This window comes from Calypte anna, chromosome 1, assembly GCF_003957555.1.
Source record: "Calypte anna isolate BGI_N300 chromosome 1, bCalAnn1_v1.p, whole genome shotgun sequence".
In the NCBI taxonomy this organism is placed as follows: Eukaryota; Metazoa; Chordata; class Aves; order Apodiformes; family Trochilidae; genus Calypte; species Calypte anna.
Genome location: NC_044244.1, coordinates 108,924,379 through 108,940,119, shown reverse-complemented (window position 1 = coordinate 108,940,119; position 15,741 = coordinate 108,924,379). Strand labels below are relative to the sequence as shown.

The following is a 15,741-nucleotide window of genomic DNA, read 5'->3' as shown; positions in this document are numbered from 1 at the left end:
TTTAACCAAACTGCTCTGTTTTGATTTTCCTAAGCTGTGGGTTTAATACCCAAAACCTCGAGTTGTTTTCACACCCACTCAGTAAGGGCCACAGGAGTGAAGCTGCCTATCTATAGCAGGGGAAGCAGTGGCTGCGAGGAAGGTGGGGTGGGCAGCAACACAGTCCCCAGTGCTGCAGCGTGGCCTGTGGGGAAGTGATGGGAGATTTGAATAGGTGGGGGCTTCTGTGACAGGTCAGAGGGTACTCAGTCCCATTTCTTAGGGTATTTTGTCACTTCTTTCTTCTACTTTGTGGTAGATGTGTACTACATTGTTGCTTGGGACCTTCAGGTCCTATGCTTGCTGTTCTTTGTCCCCTGAAAATGTACAGGACAGTGAAAAGCCATCTTACTGCAACGGCTGCTCTCAGAGGTGGCTGGACTGATGCATAGTTTGGTACCCTTTGGCACTGAGAGAGTTAAAGGTCCTCAGCACCCACCAGCCCTGGTCTAGGCAGCGTTTAAAATCAGTCCTAGACCCGCTTTATTTTTTCCTTAAAAACAGGAAATGGTGCCCTGAAGGCTTTTTAACTGCAGAGGAGTGAGGAGGGGGTATATTCACTCTGCCCATATCCAACCCAGAGCCTGACCCAGACTTGGGGGTCTCTGTGTGTGTTGTTGTTTTTTTTTTTTTAATTATTATTTTTTTAATTTCTTCTCATTTTTTTCCTATTATTTTGGCAGACTTTTTGGAATGTCTGGGAGCTAAGGGCTTTGCTTCATGGAGCAGAATTCTGAAGCAAGAAAAAGAGAAAGTTATAGACTAAACCACAGAAATGTAAACATGTCTGCAGCTAAAATAACTCCACTTTCATTGAAAACACTCCTCGCTCACAATCAGACTTCTGTGTGCTACGCTCAATAAAACTGCATGCTAATAGCAACCAATTAATACATTATGTAGTTCTGCTTTAAAAACTGAGACGCTTTTAATTATTTTTTAATTTTTTTTTTTAAATTATTGTTATTGTTATTATTTTTAATTACGGCAGTGCTTGGTTTTCTGCTTTGTACGGTCTCGGAGCTGACCGCTGGCTGAGAAGCTCCGGGGAGAGCAGCGGGCGATGCCCGGCGGTGCAGCGGGGGCCCAGGCGTGCCCGGTGAAGACCGGGGCAGCGCAGCGGAGGCGGAGGAGAGAAGCGGCGCCCCGGTAAGGATCCCCGGGCCCGCGGGCGAGAGGGACGGGACGGGGTCGGGACGAGACGAGACGCGGAGCATCGTCCGCTTCTCCCCGGAGTGCGCGGCTCGCCCGCCTCCCGCTGTGCTTTCCCTGCCTGTGCCAGGTGAGCGCCGCTGCCAAGGTCGGGATGCATCCCCTACTATTCCCTCGCACCGTCGGACGATGGGGCGCTCAGCCCCGTTCCCGCCGGACCAGGTTCCCCTGTTCCTCCCCTTCCTTTTATTTCCCTGAACCTCGCTATTTATCTCTCTGCCCGCCGAAGCCCCGCTGCCACCTGGTTAGAGGCCAGGCTTTGACTTCACGTCGGGTCCTCGCAACAACCGCACGTTTGTTCTGCTCCTTAAAACACGCTCTTGTTCCCCACGCCGGGAGGAGAGCAGACCCGCCGAGCCCCCGGTAGCCCCGGGTCCTCCACCCCCCGCCCAGGTCCCGCTCACCTCCAGTTCCGCTCGGCCCCTCCCGCCCTCCTCCCCCGTAGCGGAGCGGGGGCGCCCGGGGGAGGGCTCCGGGAGCAGGGGGGCGGGGGGTCCCGTGCGTCCTGGGGGGTGTCGGTGCCCGGCGGGCGGCTCGGGGCCGCCCCGACGGCGGCGGGGGAGCCGGGAAGAGCCGAGGAGCAGCGGCTGCCCCGCTCGGCGATTGGCGAGAGGCAGAGGCGCAGTGAGCCCGGGGCCAGCGCGATGGGCTGAGCCCGTCCCGACTGAAGTGACTCACTGCAGCCGGCAACGCCGCCGTCCCCTCGCCCGCTCCCTCATTCCCTCCCTCGCTCCCCCCGCCGGCGGCCGCTGCCTTCCCCCGGCGGCGCCCTCCGCGCCCCGGCCCCTCCGTCCCGTGCCCCCCGCCCCGGCACCCCGGACTCGCCCCTTTCCCTGGCCTCGCCCGGTAAGTCCTTTCCCTCCGGGGCTGCGATGGGGCGGGAGGGTTGGGGAGGGAAGCGGAGCGCCCGGCTCGGAGAGGGGGCGGCGTGGCCGTCGGGGCCGGGAGCGGCGGGAAGAGCGGGACGAGGGGCGGCGGGACGAGGGGCGGCTGACCCCTCTGCGGGACACGTCGGAGGCTGGAGTTGGGCAGCCCAGTGAGCTCGACCGGAGCGCGGGCGGCAACTGGAGCCGCAATCTGCCCCGGGAGGGAGTTGCGCAAACCCTTCCCTACTGTCCTTCGTTTTAAAGCATTAAAGCTGTTTGGTAGCAGACTGGCTGCTGTCTTGGCCGGCATCAGCCTCTAAAATTATATCATCTCCTCATCCTTTTGGTTGTTTTTTGATTGTTTGTTTGCTGTTGTTGTTTTTCTTTTTTTTTTTTTTCCTTCTCTCTTTTTTTTTTTTCTTTTTTTTTTTTTTTTTTTTTTCCCTGGTTTGTAATAGCAGCGTTGGTTGGTGTCTTTGTAATTCTTTCAGCAATTCATCATTCAGTTAACTAATACTTCTCTTGCTTTTTCAAAAGCTGCCTTGCATGTAGGAAAACCTTTAATTACCTGAGTTGGTCTGAGGAGAGTCAGAGTTGCTTACGGTACGATATGCAGAGATCTATTTTGGTGACCAGATGACTTTGCTGTAGAGTTTGGAGTATATGTAATCATATTTACAAAAGCTGAAGTTGCAAGTTCTGGCTAACATAAACTTCCATTCATTTCTGCCTCTGCTAAGAAACCTCAGTACATGTAAACTTGTTCTTTCTTTAATGACGTTTTTATTTGTATTCAAAGTGTCATTCTCTGAATTAACACTGTGCTTCAGTTCTGAAGTTGTAGTTTGGAAATTGCCTTCTACCCATGTAATTTTGAGTCCATTAGGAAAACCAGGATAGGTCTACGAACTGCACATGGAGAAATGTCACATTCCTTTGGTTTAACCCTTTAACCACTTCCCTGGTTTTACAGCAACAAGTAGACAAAGACAGCTTCTCACAAGGGTATGAAATGTAAACTTTTGTCAAGCTTTGTAAATCAGGTAGGCAATTTGAAGCACACCTGACCTGACAGGAAAATCAGGGAAGGCAAATATATTGTTTGACAATTTCCTAATTGAAAAGAAATAAGTAAAGGCAAGAATAAACTAGACCATGCTTTGTATGGGACAAATAAATTTTTGTATTAGTTATCCTATCTATTTCTTAAAGGGTATTTATAAAAACAAAGACATGGTATATTGGAATAGTCATGTCAGTTCTAATTTTCTCTTTGATACCCATGTGTAGACAGAACAATGGCAAACTTTCCACGTAGTTTTTTAAAAATTTTGTGAGAAAAAAATTGCTACCTCCAAAAGCATTTCGGGGGTTTAGAGCTTTGAACAGCATCTGTCCCCACCTCCCACAATTTAGTCCCAAAGTTAAACAAATCATATAGTACTGGATAGAGTTACATGTTACAGGAATTTTATAAATGATCTGTCAGTGTAAGTCCTAGGTGTGATTAGTTGGACTTTTTGCTCCTAAGGTGTTACTACATTTGGGTTGTAATTTGTGCAGCATTTGTTTCTTCAAGATACATTCTAATAGATGCATGCTAGGCATGTTTCTTCTTTTTTTTTTTTTTTTTTCCGACGGTTTATAATCAGTACTGACTGATGTGGCTTTTCTCTTCTTCTTTTAACCAAGTTTGAGCTGTTTTGTCAGGCGAAGACATCTGGGTGTATCAGTCCATTGTGGAGTTTCAGTGATACGAACCATGAACTTTAAATACAGAATGCTACCAACATGGAAGTAGCATCTCTTACTTCAGGTACAATTGTTTGTATCTTAACAGGTTAGACCTTTTCTACGTGAAATACCAGGTTGGATCACGCAGTTGTTAGCGTTCAGATGATGATTCTGCTTAAGACCAGTGCCTTCACCTTTGCAATGTTGACATTTCTTTGCTACCTGCTCTTCCCTGGGCAGTTTATTTTCTGTGTGCATATGGAGCTGTGTAAACAAATAGAAAACCCTGGGATAACTGTTGTAATCCAGTTGGTTTGAATAACGCCACATGAGCAAAATACCTGACTACTAATGAGGCAAACCCTTTCCTATCGTGCTTTCTCCAAAACACCAGCACTTTGCCATCAAAATGTGGGGTTTGTGGCACTGGTTCTCCCACAGCAGAGCACTTGAGTTTGATCACCTTATTGAGGGTCCCATATACAACAGGTTCTCTTCTTAGTTATATGCTCTCCAGTGACTATCAAAAAACCCATGAAAAGCATTTGCACTGCTAATAGTACCTGATAGCCCTGAAACCTTACATGCTACGTTTCCTTCCTTTCCTTGCCTCTGCATCACTAAATGCTTCAGGAGTTATCAGCGGGTAACAACAATATAGTTCAAAATGTTTGAAATTAAATGAACCCTTTCCCTTGAAACATCTATTGAGCTGAGTTTTTTTCACTATCAGGCAGCTTGTCATTTTCTTTTGCATGAATATTTTAATTTTTTTTTTTAATTTTATTGTTTGCCCTGAAGGGCGAACCGTACTTCTTTTAGTCATGCAAGGAGCTCTGAGGAAATCTGTGCCCTGAACTCGAGGTGGAAGTTGCTGGCAGGGGGTATGGTAAGAAAGGGTCCTTTGGGCCTGATCCATATCATCTAAGGTCAGAGGTGCAGGCTTAGCTTTGAGTGCCTAATGCTCTCCACAGTTTTCCTGCTGTACAGCTGGGAAGGTAGGCCAGGGATTAGTTTATGCTTTGTACATCAGCTTTCCTATACTGTTGATTTAAAATGCTTTTGTTAAAAAAAAATAAATAAACAAATAAATGTTCATGTTGGTAAGATATTTTCAGCCTGAATTATAATGGTGTATGTCTTGGGTTGAGAGAATTACCTTTTGTGCAATAACACCACACTGTTTTCATTATACCCACAACTGGCCACTTTCACAGCCACTAGAATATTTTTTGTTTCCCCATGTGGCTGTAGCCATGCACTTTTTGCCAGATGGGTTTCCCAGTAAAGTTGAGCATCCTTTTGTCTTTTGTATGGGTTGAACGTCTGAGTCTGAAGAATTTGTATTGCTTTGTCATTTTGGAAGGTGATAAAATAAGTGGAGAAAATCTAATACGTTTCCTTCACAGCATAGTTAACTAGTGTAGGTAGAAAATTGGCAGTCTAAAATTACTTTGCTAAATTTAAATGTAAGTAAAAAGTAGGCAATAGAAAAAAATTAAAGGGTATATCTAAATATGGAGTTGTGGACCTATCTGTTATATTTAAACTGCATTTTAACCTCCTCTATTTATATTTAGTGGTATGTGTATAGTCTGGAGGGCTTGATTGAATTCAAGAAATGGTAACTTCACAATAAAACCCAAAAAGTTAAGTCTACTTTGAACATAGTGCACAGCCTTCATAAAGGTTGTATATATCACAATTAAAATGTATGCATCAAGACATATTTTATATTGAGAGTGAAAATGATATTTGATCTACAGTGAGTATGAATGGGTTTGCAGAAAATCCCACTTCATGCACTGCTGTGGCAGATGTTTCTCCTAGTGTGACTTCCATGGCACTTTTTCTTGCATGGAATGTGGGACTGCACTGCACGATGTTTTCCTCAATTTACCTTTTCTATTGCCCATTCTGAAATGCTGTTTTTTAATTTAGAAAGCTATCACAGGAAGTGCATTGTTCTTGCATGCTGCTTGCATCAGATGAAATTCCTCCTTGGCACAACTTCATTCCAATGAGAAAAACTTATTCCAGGAACCAAATACAGAGTTATTTTTGTCTGATAATGCACTGTATAAATATTAATTGCCTGCCCAAAGAGAAAAAAAATAAACATATGTTTTCATTTTAGTTGGAGATACAATGAACTTTGATAGAAGATGGTTTAAAACTGAGAGCTTTGACTTGTAGCCACACAAGCTTTGCAGCTGGGCTGCGGTGAGCACTCAAGCCTGGGAGATCATCGTTGTGCATGAGTGGCTGGGAGCATGGTTTTGAATTGAGGTCTTCTGTTTTGATTCATCTTAATAGAGACACTAATGGTTATGGTATCCAGGTGCTTATTAAAGTGTCTCGACTGTAGCATTACTGTCAGCTTTCTCACTGCCTGCTAAAAGATGCCATGTTTGTGCTGGTCCTTTCAGCAGAGAGATGCTTAGGCACTGTAGTATTGGTAAGATATTACAAAGCTGCTGCTCCTTTTAGATGCTCCTTCTGCAAACGAGTGTCAGCTTCCATTGTGTTCTAGATCTTCTGAATCTGTCAGGTGGTCTGTGGCTTTGAACTGCACACATCTAATACGCTGCTGATTTGAAAAAGAAAGGTTGGCTTGTAGGAGCTGATGAGCACTGGCAGGCTCAAGGAGCTGCACCAGGCAAGTTAAACAAATACAAACTCAAATGTGGTTTCAATCAGCTACGTTTAGGCACCCAAGTTTTCAAGTTTCTCCAAGAGGTCTGTAATGAAACAGGTATGTTTTCTTCTCACCTCACAAAGGAACAGCAACAGGAGAAAAATCTTGATGGAGTTTACACCTGAGTGAATAGGCAGCTGCTGCGGGAGAGTGATTCAGGCAAAATGGGGTGGCATAGAGGAGTTTAGCAATTTAGCAATATTATTAGCAAAAGCAATTTAGCTATTGCTGCTAAATACAGGAGTGTTGCTCATGACTAACACACAACTCTGCCCGTAATGAGAAGAGGGGAGAGGAGGTCACAGCCATGAGTGCAGCACCTGGGCTGCCAGCTGGAATCTGGTGGGTTGCAGAGGCTGACCCAGTGAAGGATCTGAAGGTGCCTGTGGGTCAGGACTAGGTTCCCTTCACTGCTGGTCTCCCCTAATCCCAAATATGTTGCCTGCTGAAGTAGCATCTTTTCTGTCTGCTTTCTACTGTCTGCTACAAGTGCTTGGTGAGCGTGGATTGGGGTTTTTTTGCTAATATTACATTGTTAGTTAAGGTGTGTTGATTTATTAACTATTCATGTCTTTTTAGTTTTCTTAGTGCTGGGAGCAGTGGTTCAGGAGTAGCAGCTTGCTGCCCTGTAAACTACTTACCACCAAATGTTTTGCAAAATCTGATTGATTTCTTCTAATTTGTAAGTCATGTAGGCTTACCAGTTTGAGCTTTTCATAATACCCTCTGGCTTTGCATTGAGTTTATTGCTTTATTTTTAGCTTATTAAGTATGGATGTACGCAGTGTGTTTGACCTGATTTGGCTGAAGCAGACTCTTTCAAGAAGTCTAATATTTTTTGATATTCAGAAGTTAGTGTATAATTTGTTTAGGTGCAATTAAATGTGTATGAAAATCCTCTGGATTTAGCGAATTGCACAGTGTGTCTTTTTTGTAAATGACTCATTAAATGGGAACAAAAAATGAAATATAGCAATCAAAGACTAAAAAATTTGAATTTCTATTGTAGCTTATATTTTATAAAAAAGAGCTTTATAGACATAGAAGTCTTATAGTTTGCAGAAAGCAAGTCTTCTAAGCAAAATTCCATTTTCTAAGGAGGCTTTGTCAGTTCTGAATAAACCCTGCAATAAATGTAAACTGGGTATTTAAAAATTCTGTTTATAAAATGGATAGTTCTCTATAGAATTCACAAATTATACACAAAGGATTTATTGTAAACTAGTAAAGTTACCTTAATATATTGCAATACAACATGCACTGAGATTAAACTGCAAAATCTGCTTGAGAAAGCTGGTTGCAGGACCCTTACAAAGCAGATATGGTAGAAGTTCTGTGTAATTTAGCTGAAGAACTTGTTACAGTGATTCTTGTGATTATAGTTGGCTGTTCAAAGGCTTTTGGAGGACTGATTTTTTTTTATATATAGGTTTGTAGCTGTCATGTTGGAAACAGTTTTGAAAAAAGGAAAAGTGAAATTAAGGTCTAGTTTGGCCCTGGTGGTTATCTGATGCTTTTCCCAAATTTCATTAGATTTGCCCAGAATGTGAAGATAGGCCATTGCTCTTCATTCCTTTCCTTCATTTATAAATTCTTTGGTGTTTTAATGTACTTATAGCAAACAGACTGTGATTTGCTCCGTATCTTTTGCAATCAAGAAAAGCCAAAACCTGTAACCAATATGTATACCAACATCCTAAAACCACAAAGAACACTTCTTGGTGGGACAACCAAGACTTCATTTCAGCAATGCAATTCGTCTCCCTCTTGAGCTGAAGAGAACAGAGAAATAAGAACCTGACATCTTGGTTCTTCTATGCAGAGAAGTTGGTTCTGTGATAAGACTGAAAAATGGTTTTCAGGAGGGTAGGATTCACCTCACCTAGCTGTAACCATCTAAAAATCAAGCATCTGCTCACAGTAATTGTCAAAGTTCCCTCCCTAGCCAGAGGACAGGCTAGACAGTCTGAGATGATTATGTTAGCTTGGAAAAGTCACTGAAGGTCACAGACTCATAGACTCGTAGAATGGTTTGGGTTGGAAGGGACCTTAAAGATCATCCAGTTCCAACTCCCCTACACAGGCAGGGAAAGATGCAGCCTCTGTCCATCAACTTGAGTAGAAATTGGGGTTGCAGGACCAGGCATCCTTTCTTTCAAATGACTTCACTGAACTCTGCATCCAGGGACCCATCCATGCCCCAGGAGCTGATCTTAGGGAGACTGGAGGCACAAAGCGAGGTGAACAGCAGGGACACAGATGGATGTTTTATAGTCTGACTGGGAATGAATCTTATTGTTTATTATTTTCAGTTAAAGTTCACCCTGTACATAATAGTTTCATTTATACTATTCAACTACAGTCTAACTGTCCATTTTTATAACCAGCAACAGAGGTGTTAGAAAGAGCAATAGAAAACCCTTTTATGCTCTCTGCGTTTCTGTTTTAACTTAACTGAAAAAATTGAAAAAGGAAAACATTAACCATCTTTTTTCTTTTTTTTTTTTTTTTCTTTTTTTATCATTAGGATAGGAATGGTTTAATACTGCTTTCTTTCTATGAAGATTCTGTTCTGCTCATGAAGGAACCAGTAATACCCATACCATTTTTTATTTTTAATGGTTCAATATCTCATCCAGGGCAAGAGGGTTTTTTACCAGCCATCTAGATGGTACTCTTGAAGCCTGTACCATGCTTAAATCTCTCAAGGCATGATTATGGACAGCCTGCTTCGGAGAGGCTGTAAGCTCTGTGCCTGTTCCTGGGCAGAGGAACAGTTTTTGTTTGGCTCCCTGCGATGGAGCGTAGCTTAGCTCTGACCCTGCATTCAGCCTTGCAAAGTAGCTCTGCAAGATCTAGCAGGATGGAGGGGGGAGCTTTGTGTTTGCTCCGTGCTGGTGATTTCCATGACAGTTTGCAGGAAAGGGAGTTATAACTAACTGGGCCTGGGGAGCTTAGGCTGTGGTTACTCTGAGGGGCAGTAACATGGGACTAGGGGTCTGGTTTGTGGAAGGGCACAAGAGCCAGCGTGAGGGGAAGATGAGTTATCTTCTCCATCTCCTCTCCCTCTGACTTTGCCATCAACCTCTGTGATGTGCCATGCCTGGCAGAGGGCAGGGGAACTGGTGGGCAGTGGTGCTGCCCCCTCAGCCACCCGCAGGGGCACATCCGAGCCTCACTTCTGCACCCTGTGCTTAGTTAATGAGTCCCGATGGGGTTTGGTCCAGAACTGGATTTATATAACTCCCTCTTTGCCGTGTTGGTTCCACAGGACTGAAGAGGAGTGAGAAGTAGTAAAAATCTATTTTGGTCACTAAAGTAAGCAGACATGACTCAGAATACTCACTGGGAACAGATCTGCTGGATGAAAAGGTGCCATTTTTACATAGTCACTTTTCTGACCGTGCCCTTTAAACCCTTACAAAAATAGAATACTTTCTCTGGCACTTCTCTTGGAAAGCAGAAATGAGAGAGAGAGAGAGCAGGGATGTTTGCTGCACTTCAGCCCTTGCTTCAAAACCGGACAAATTGTGTGTGAGTTTTGTAAGGCATATGAAACATATTTCTAACACCAGGAAAAATAGAAAAAAGGCATTTGAATTTTGTGGGGAGGAGATTAGGGCTTGGATAGTTTTACCATTTGTTGTGGAAAAGTGTGATTCCTAGTTCCTGCCTGTTAATGGATGGATGAATTCTGGCCAGCTCTCTGTGCTGGTTTCTGGCATCCTTGTGTCCCTGCAGAAGCACAGTTCAGATCAGCAAAGTTTATTGAAGCCCAGTTAGGCTCCTTTTGACCGCTGATTCTGGGTTCCTCTTGGACTGTAAGTGGTCTAAGCTAAAAATGAGCCTGAAACCACATTGACGTAAGCTGTGTTTATGGACCTGTAAGGAAACAAATCATTGCTGGCAATGAAGAGTCCCCAAACGGTAATGCTGATTGTCACATGAGACATGAGGACCCCTGTGCTGGAGGTCTGAGCACCCTCCTGGTGATGCTGGTGGAGCTGATTTCTGCTCCCACTGCAGACCTGCCCAAGCCAGATTCCCGTCTGTAGTGACTCTCATCTGTATGTCATAGAAAGGATTAGCAAGACAAATCATTTTACAGAGAGTGATTTGCTGCTACATAGGTGATACTGAATGTTTGAACCCTCATCATTTTTATTTTTAATGGCTTAGTAGGAAGCTAGAGCCTGACTGGTGAATAGAAACCAAAAACCAGTGGTGTGCTCCACTACGTGTGCTTTATGGGTGTTTGTCAGTCCTGTTGTTCTCCTTTGGATCATTGCTCTCTAAAAGCAAAACAAGAACCCTTTTTAACATATTTACCACTTTCAGTTGGTTTTACATGGAAAAAACCACCAACCCATAAATTCCTCTTCTTCCCCCATTCCAGAATAACTTATGAAAGAGTTTGAGAATTCTGAATTTCTGTTCAGAACATAAAATCTTGACCTCGATGAAGTGGCTGAAGCTTCTCAGCTGGCTGCTGATACAGCTATGCTTTTCTTCCTCTTGTATTCACTGAGCCTGGAAAGCCATGGAAGTATTTTCATTGCTGTCATTTCCTGAAGTCTTAATTCTTCACAGTTACTACAGTATTTAAAGGCAGTGTCTTCTTAGCACAGGAAACAGGGGCTGCTTTTCCTCTTGATAAAATTTCCTCTGTAGGAAATGGGAGAATTTCCACTTTCCCTGTGTGGGCTCATCTGTTATAGAGGATGAGACATGAGTTGTACACCTGCAGGTCTTAAAACTTCCTCTTGCTCCATCGCTGCTCTCATCCCAGTCCCCTGGCAGCAAGGAATCAGTGAAGATTTGTCATCAACATCCCCTGGTTTAATTCCTCACAGGGCCCAATGACTTCCTATTGGAGGTAAATCATAATTTTTCTGTTTCAAATTTGAAAGGCGTTTTGGATATTTACAGCCAAAGCACCTCACATTTTACATTGCAGCTCTTTGTCTTGTAGTAAGGTGGAGACACCTGTAGACAGGTGATTGCAACAGTACAAAAAACGGGAGGAAAAGCCTGGCAGGCTTTTGGGATGTGCAAGATTATCACTAACCTGGCCCTGAATGGTTGTGAAGAAAGACTTTCCTTGCCAGCCCTGATCACATTGTCTAGCAGGGAACCAAGACAACCATGGGGAAACTTGGAACTCCAGCTTTTAATTGAGATGGCATAGAAGTTTGCTGTTTTTTAGAAAGCCCAGGTGCCTCCTCTTACTAGCACTGAAACAGTTCAAAATAGAAATTCACACAAGGACAAGAAAGCATGGTGATACACAGCATGTAATGAAGCATCTTCATTGACCTGCTGGCATGGAGGTGGCACCTGGGTGCTGAGGGTCCTGCTGCTCAGAGCACAGCTTGTGCTGGAGGGCTGCAGCTGCTGGCACATATGCCAGTTTTTCCTAGCTGCTATGAATCTACAGCTTTTACAATCATATTCCCCATTTTTCTTTTTTTTTTTGTGTGTGTGTGCGTGCATGTCTGGTGGTTGTTTGCCAGGGGCAGAGGGAATGAATGAGGAACTTAGCTTTTAGGTAAACAAAATGTTACTGTTGTTCTGCTATAATTACAAGCATTTTAAATTAGGTATTGACAGCAGTTGAGAGCCGGTTCTTGACTATGCCTGCTGGCAGGCAATGAGATGTCTACCAGCTCCTAAGGGGAGCCTTATTTCAGGCTGTGAAAATAACTCATTAACCAGTTAGTCTATGGCAGTGTTGCTCCACATATGGTCGTCGGGCTGCTGGTGGTCTGGAAGACATTAGAAAATGGTTCTGTGCAAGAAAGGCAGAAATAACCCCACATAGACAAATTCACATTCCCACACTGCTGTCAGGTATGTGCCCATGTCATTAAGTCACCCTGAGCCTGAAAGCTGTGTCATAATATAATTGCCTTAGCCCCCTGGGATGAGCTTAAATGGATGGGTCCTGAGTAACCGCCCATGAGAGGAACCTGTGCTTGATCACATCAATGTGAAACAAGTCTTCCTCCCTTAAGTGGGATGCCTCTTCTTTTTGTGTTCTTGAAGCATGGGATGGGCTAAGGGATGCTGCTTGTACGTCCCTGTTGCTTATGGTAATGAGTTCTACGGGGAAGCGGAGGACGGTGAGCCCATTTCCTTCACAGTGGGAGGAAAGCAGCAATTCAGGAGACCATTAAACATTAGAAATACCTCTGCGAGGTCCCTGCAAAGATACACTCCATTTAGATTTAAGTCCCGTAGGGCCAATTACCTTGGAAGAACAGAAGAACTTAAACAAAAGCTGAGTTAGGTATGCTGCCCACCAATGGATTTCAGCAAAAATGGATGCAGTGAGAAAACACTTGTGTATTATGAAAGTGAGAACATTTAGAGTAGGTCTGTGCAATACCCAGCTTTTACTGTTCCCCCAGGATCAGCGTGCACAGGAAATATCTGTGGCATGCTTGCTTTTCCTGGAGATGACAGCAACCCTTTGGCAGCTGCTTTGTAGTATGTGCTTAATACTTTTCAAAATGTTGGGCTGTTGTTTTATGAATGTGCTTTGATTTGCTGGTGCCAGAGCCTTTATGCTTGGCTTCCTACCCTTCCTAAACTCGCCCATCTCTTTTCTGACCTTGGACATTTCTCCTCTGGTGCTATTTGGTAGCTGTGGTGGTGCATCTGTTTTTCTCAGTGCTAGCAATGGGATGAGGCTAGAGGAGAAAGGGAAGCAAACAGAAGCCCCCAGTGATCCTTGTGTGAAAATAACCTCCATGGCCCGCGTTGGTCTAGATCTGGGTAGCTCTGGACTCCTGGAGATGAAGACATGACTTAACACCATGTTGTAGCTGGAGGGTTAGGGCAAACAAAATTGGAACACTTTGTGTCCATTTATGTTTTCTAAGAGAGGGATGAGTAATTCACATATTCCTTATAAGCAGAGCTTGATACTAGCACTGGGGTTAAAGTCTGCCTTTGCTTCAGCTGCTAGACCACATTTTTAATTGAACATTTACCTATTTACAATCAGACCTGAGTACTAGAGTCCACTGGACTTTTAGACAAGAGACTTTGAAAATGAGTCAGTACTAAGGCACTGGAGCAAAAAGTTCCTAAAAGTGTTTACTGATGCAAATTGCTGCCTGGCCTTGAAACCACCTCTTCTGTTTAAAAGTGTAAAAGAAATTTCTTAAGAGAAGACACAATAAAAAGTCTGAGGTCTAATAACTGAACATGCAAGCCTGAAAGTTTTTAAAATCCTTCTTGCTTAAATAAGAATCATTAACATTTTAACTGATAATGAGAAAAACGCTCATGCCATTAGTGGTTTACCACTTTGGTTCCAAAAGGATAAAAACAACTTCATAAAAGAGACCACAGACTGTCCATTTTCAGCCTCAGTGTAGGGAGAGCGCTTCAGAAAATACGAAACCCGTCATTTAAAATAATAATTTAGTATATGTGTTTGGGAAGCAGATTTGAAATGCTCTTTGAACACATGGGGGCATAGGGATGAGGGGCTGGGTGCTGCTGCAGAGGGGAGGCAGTGCAGCTGCCTCTGGGGCAGCCCCTGCTCCGGGTGTCCTTTCCTTGGCACTGCTGTGGGACACTGGCTCCTCCTCTGACTAGAAGCAGTGTGGGGACAGTCCCAGCCTTCCAGCCTGCCTTCAGGGTCCCCACATAGTTGGACAAGTGCTTTTGTCTCATCTTCCTACCAAAATGGTGCAGGGCTTGGCAGGTACATCAGGGCAGGAATTATTTCTGCATCAGTCCTGGTGTTACCTGCTGTAAGAGTAATTAGAATTTTAAAAATAGTTAAATTTCAGTCGTGGCTCAGCATGCTGGTCAGGGAAATAAAAGGCACTGAGCCTGGAAGGCGACTGATGTATCAGGGCATCACTGGAACTTGGTAGCTGAGGAGCAGTATCAGGGGTGGCTGTGTGACCTCATTTAATTTGCCCAACTGGGCCAGCTGCCCTTTTGTTTGAGGATGGCCCCTTACTCTTCTCTTGGGTCCTTGTAACCCCAGGCAAACTAGGCTGGACCCTATCTCCTGCTCAGGTTAGTGGAAAAACTTGAGTTCTACAGTTGACCTCAGCCAGGATTGACTCAAACTTGTGAGAAGAGCTGGTATTTTTTCTCCAGAAATCAAAGATCTGGATTCAGCATCTGGTATTCTAGCCTTGTCTTTAGCAAGGGAAGATGAAGGCTGAGGCGTTCTCTCAGACTAACTCTGATTCTGAATACAACTACACGGGGGCTTACTGATGCTTCATGCAGCCATATTACATTAACTACTGTGTTTGCTCTTATGTAAAAATGGAGTTTCCCCAGCTCCCCCTATGAAAAATTTGACTGTTATGCCTTACTCAAAATGAAAACCAATCAAAGAAGGAACACAGCTGGGTGAATGACAAGAGAAACAGAGCGATGCCAGGGTGAATTTTTATGGAAATGCTTTCTGAATAGTATTTCCATGAAAAGGCAACTTACTCGCAGATGTAAGCTGTGTTTGCATGAACGAGAGTGTGATGCACCACACCCTGAATCTGTCAAGGTCTATAAACTTTTCACTAATTTTAAATTTAGGCAATGGAGAGGCTGTATTTAAGTCACAAAGGTTTTCTTCTTTACTTCAGTGTAAACATGTTATCCCCAAAGGTAGAAAACATAAGCCAGGGGAAAAAAAAAAAAGTTAATGGAAAAAACAATTCAAATATAAAGTAAACTTCATATATAATTTGAAATGTAATGTAAATTAATCTATCAGAAAGAAAATTTTCAGTGTCAAGGAAAAGGTACCGCCTTTACCTTTCAAGAGCATCACAGTTATAACAATGACTTTTAAGTCTACCTAGGTCAGGCTGTGTAGTGGTCCTCTCAGTGAAGGAGCACAAGTGACATAAAAACTGCAAAAACATTTTCTTGATGATGACGATGGGATTTTTCTCAATTACATTCATAGAATTAAGATTAGGGTAACAATTTTAAAAGCAAGAAATGAAGGGTGATTGGCGTTAGCGTTCAAAAGATGTGAGAGGGGAAAACAGGAAAATGGTAAAACCATCAGCCCATACTTGCAACTGCCACACTGAGATCTATTTAAACAACTTTTCTGGAGTTGTTGCAGCCTTCTCAGTTCACTGGTTTCCAAATGGCATGAACGATTGTACTGTAGACCTACTGGCTATTGGCAGTGCTCTTGAAAAGGTT

General features: G+C 43.6%; 1 protein-coding gene across 6 annotated transcripts in view; it reads left to right on the top strand.

Moving 5' to 3' along the window:
• The first annotated feature begins 1,136 nt into the window (after positions 1-1,136).
• The window catches only part of ERG (ETS transcription factor ERG), a 147,981-nt gene continuing 133,376 nt past the window's right edge, over positions 1,137-15,741 (top strand). For 4 of the 6 annotated variants that reach the window (XM_030464037.1, XM_030464019.1, XM_030464010.1 and 1 more), the window contains exon 1: positions 2,047-2,097. The gene's annotated coding sequence lies outside the window, so the exon portion shown is untranslated. Of the gene's footprint in view, positions 1,189-1,301; positions 1,322-2,046; positions 2,098-15,741 lie in introns of those variants that run through there. The other 2 variants (XM_030463978.1, XM_030463994.1) reach the window with 2 other exon arrangements.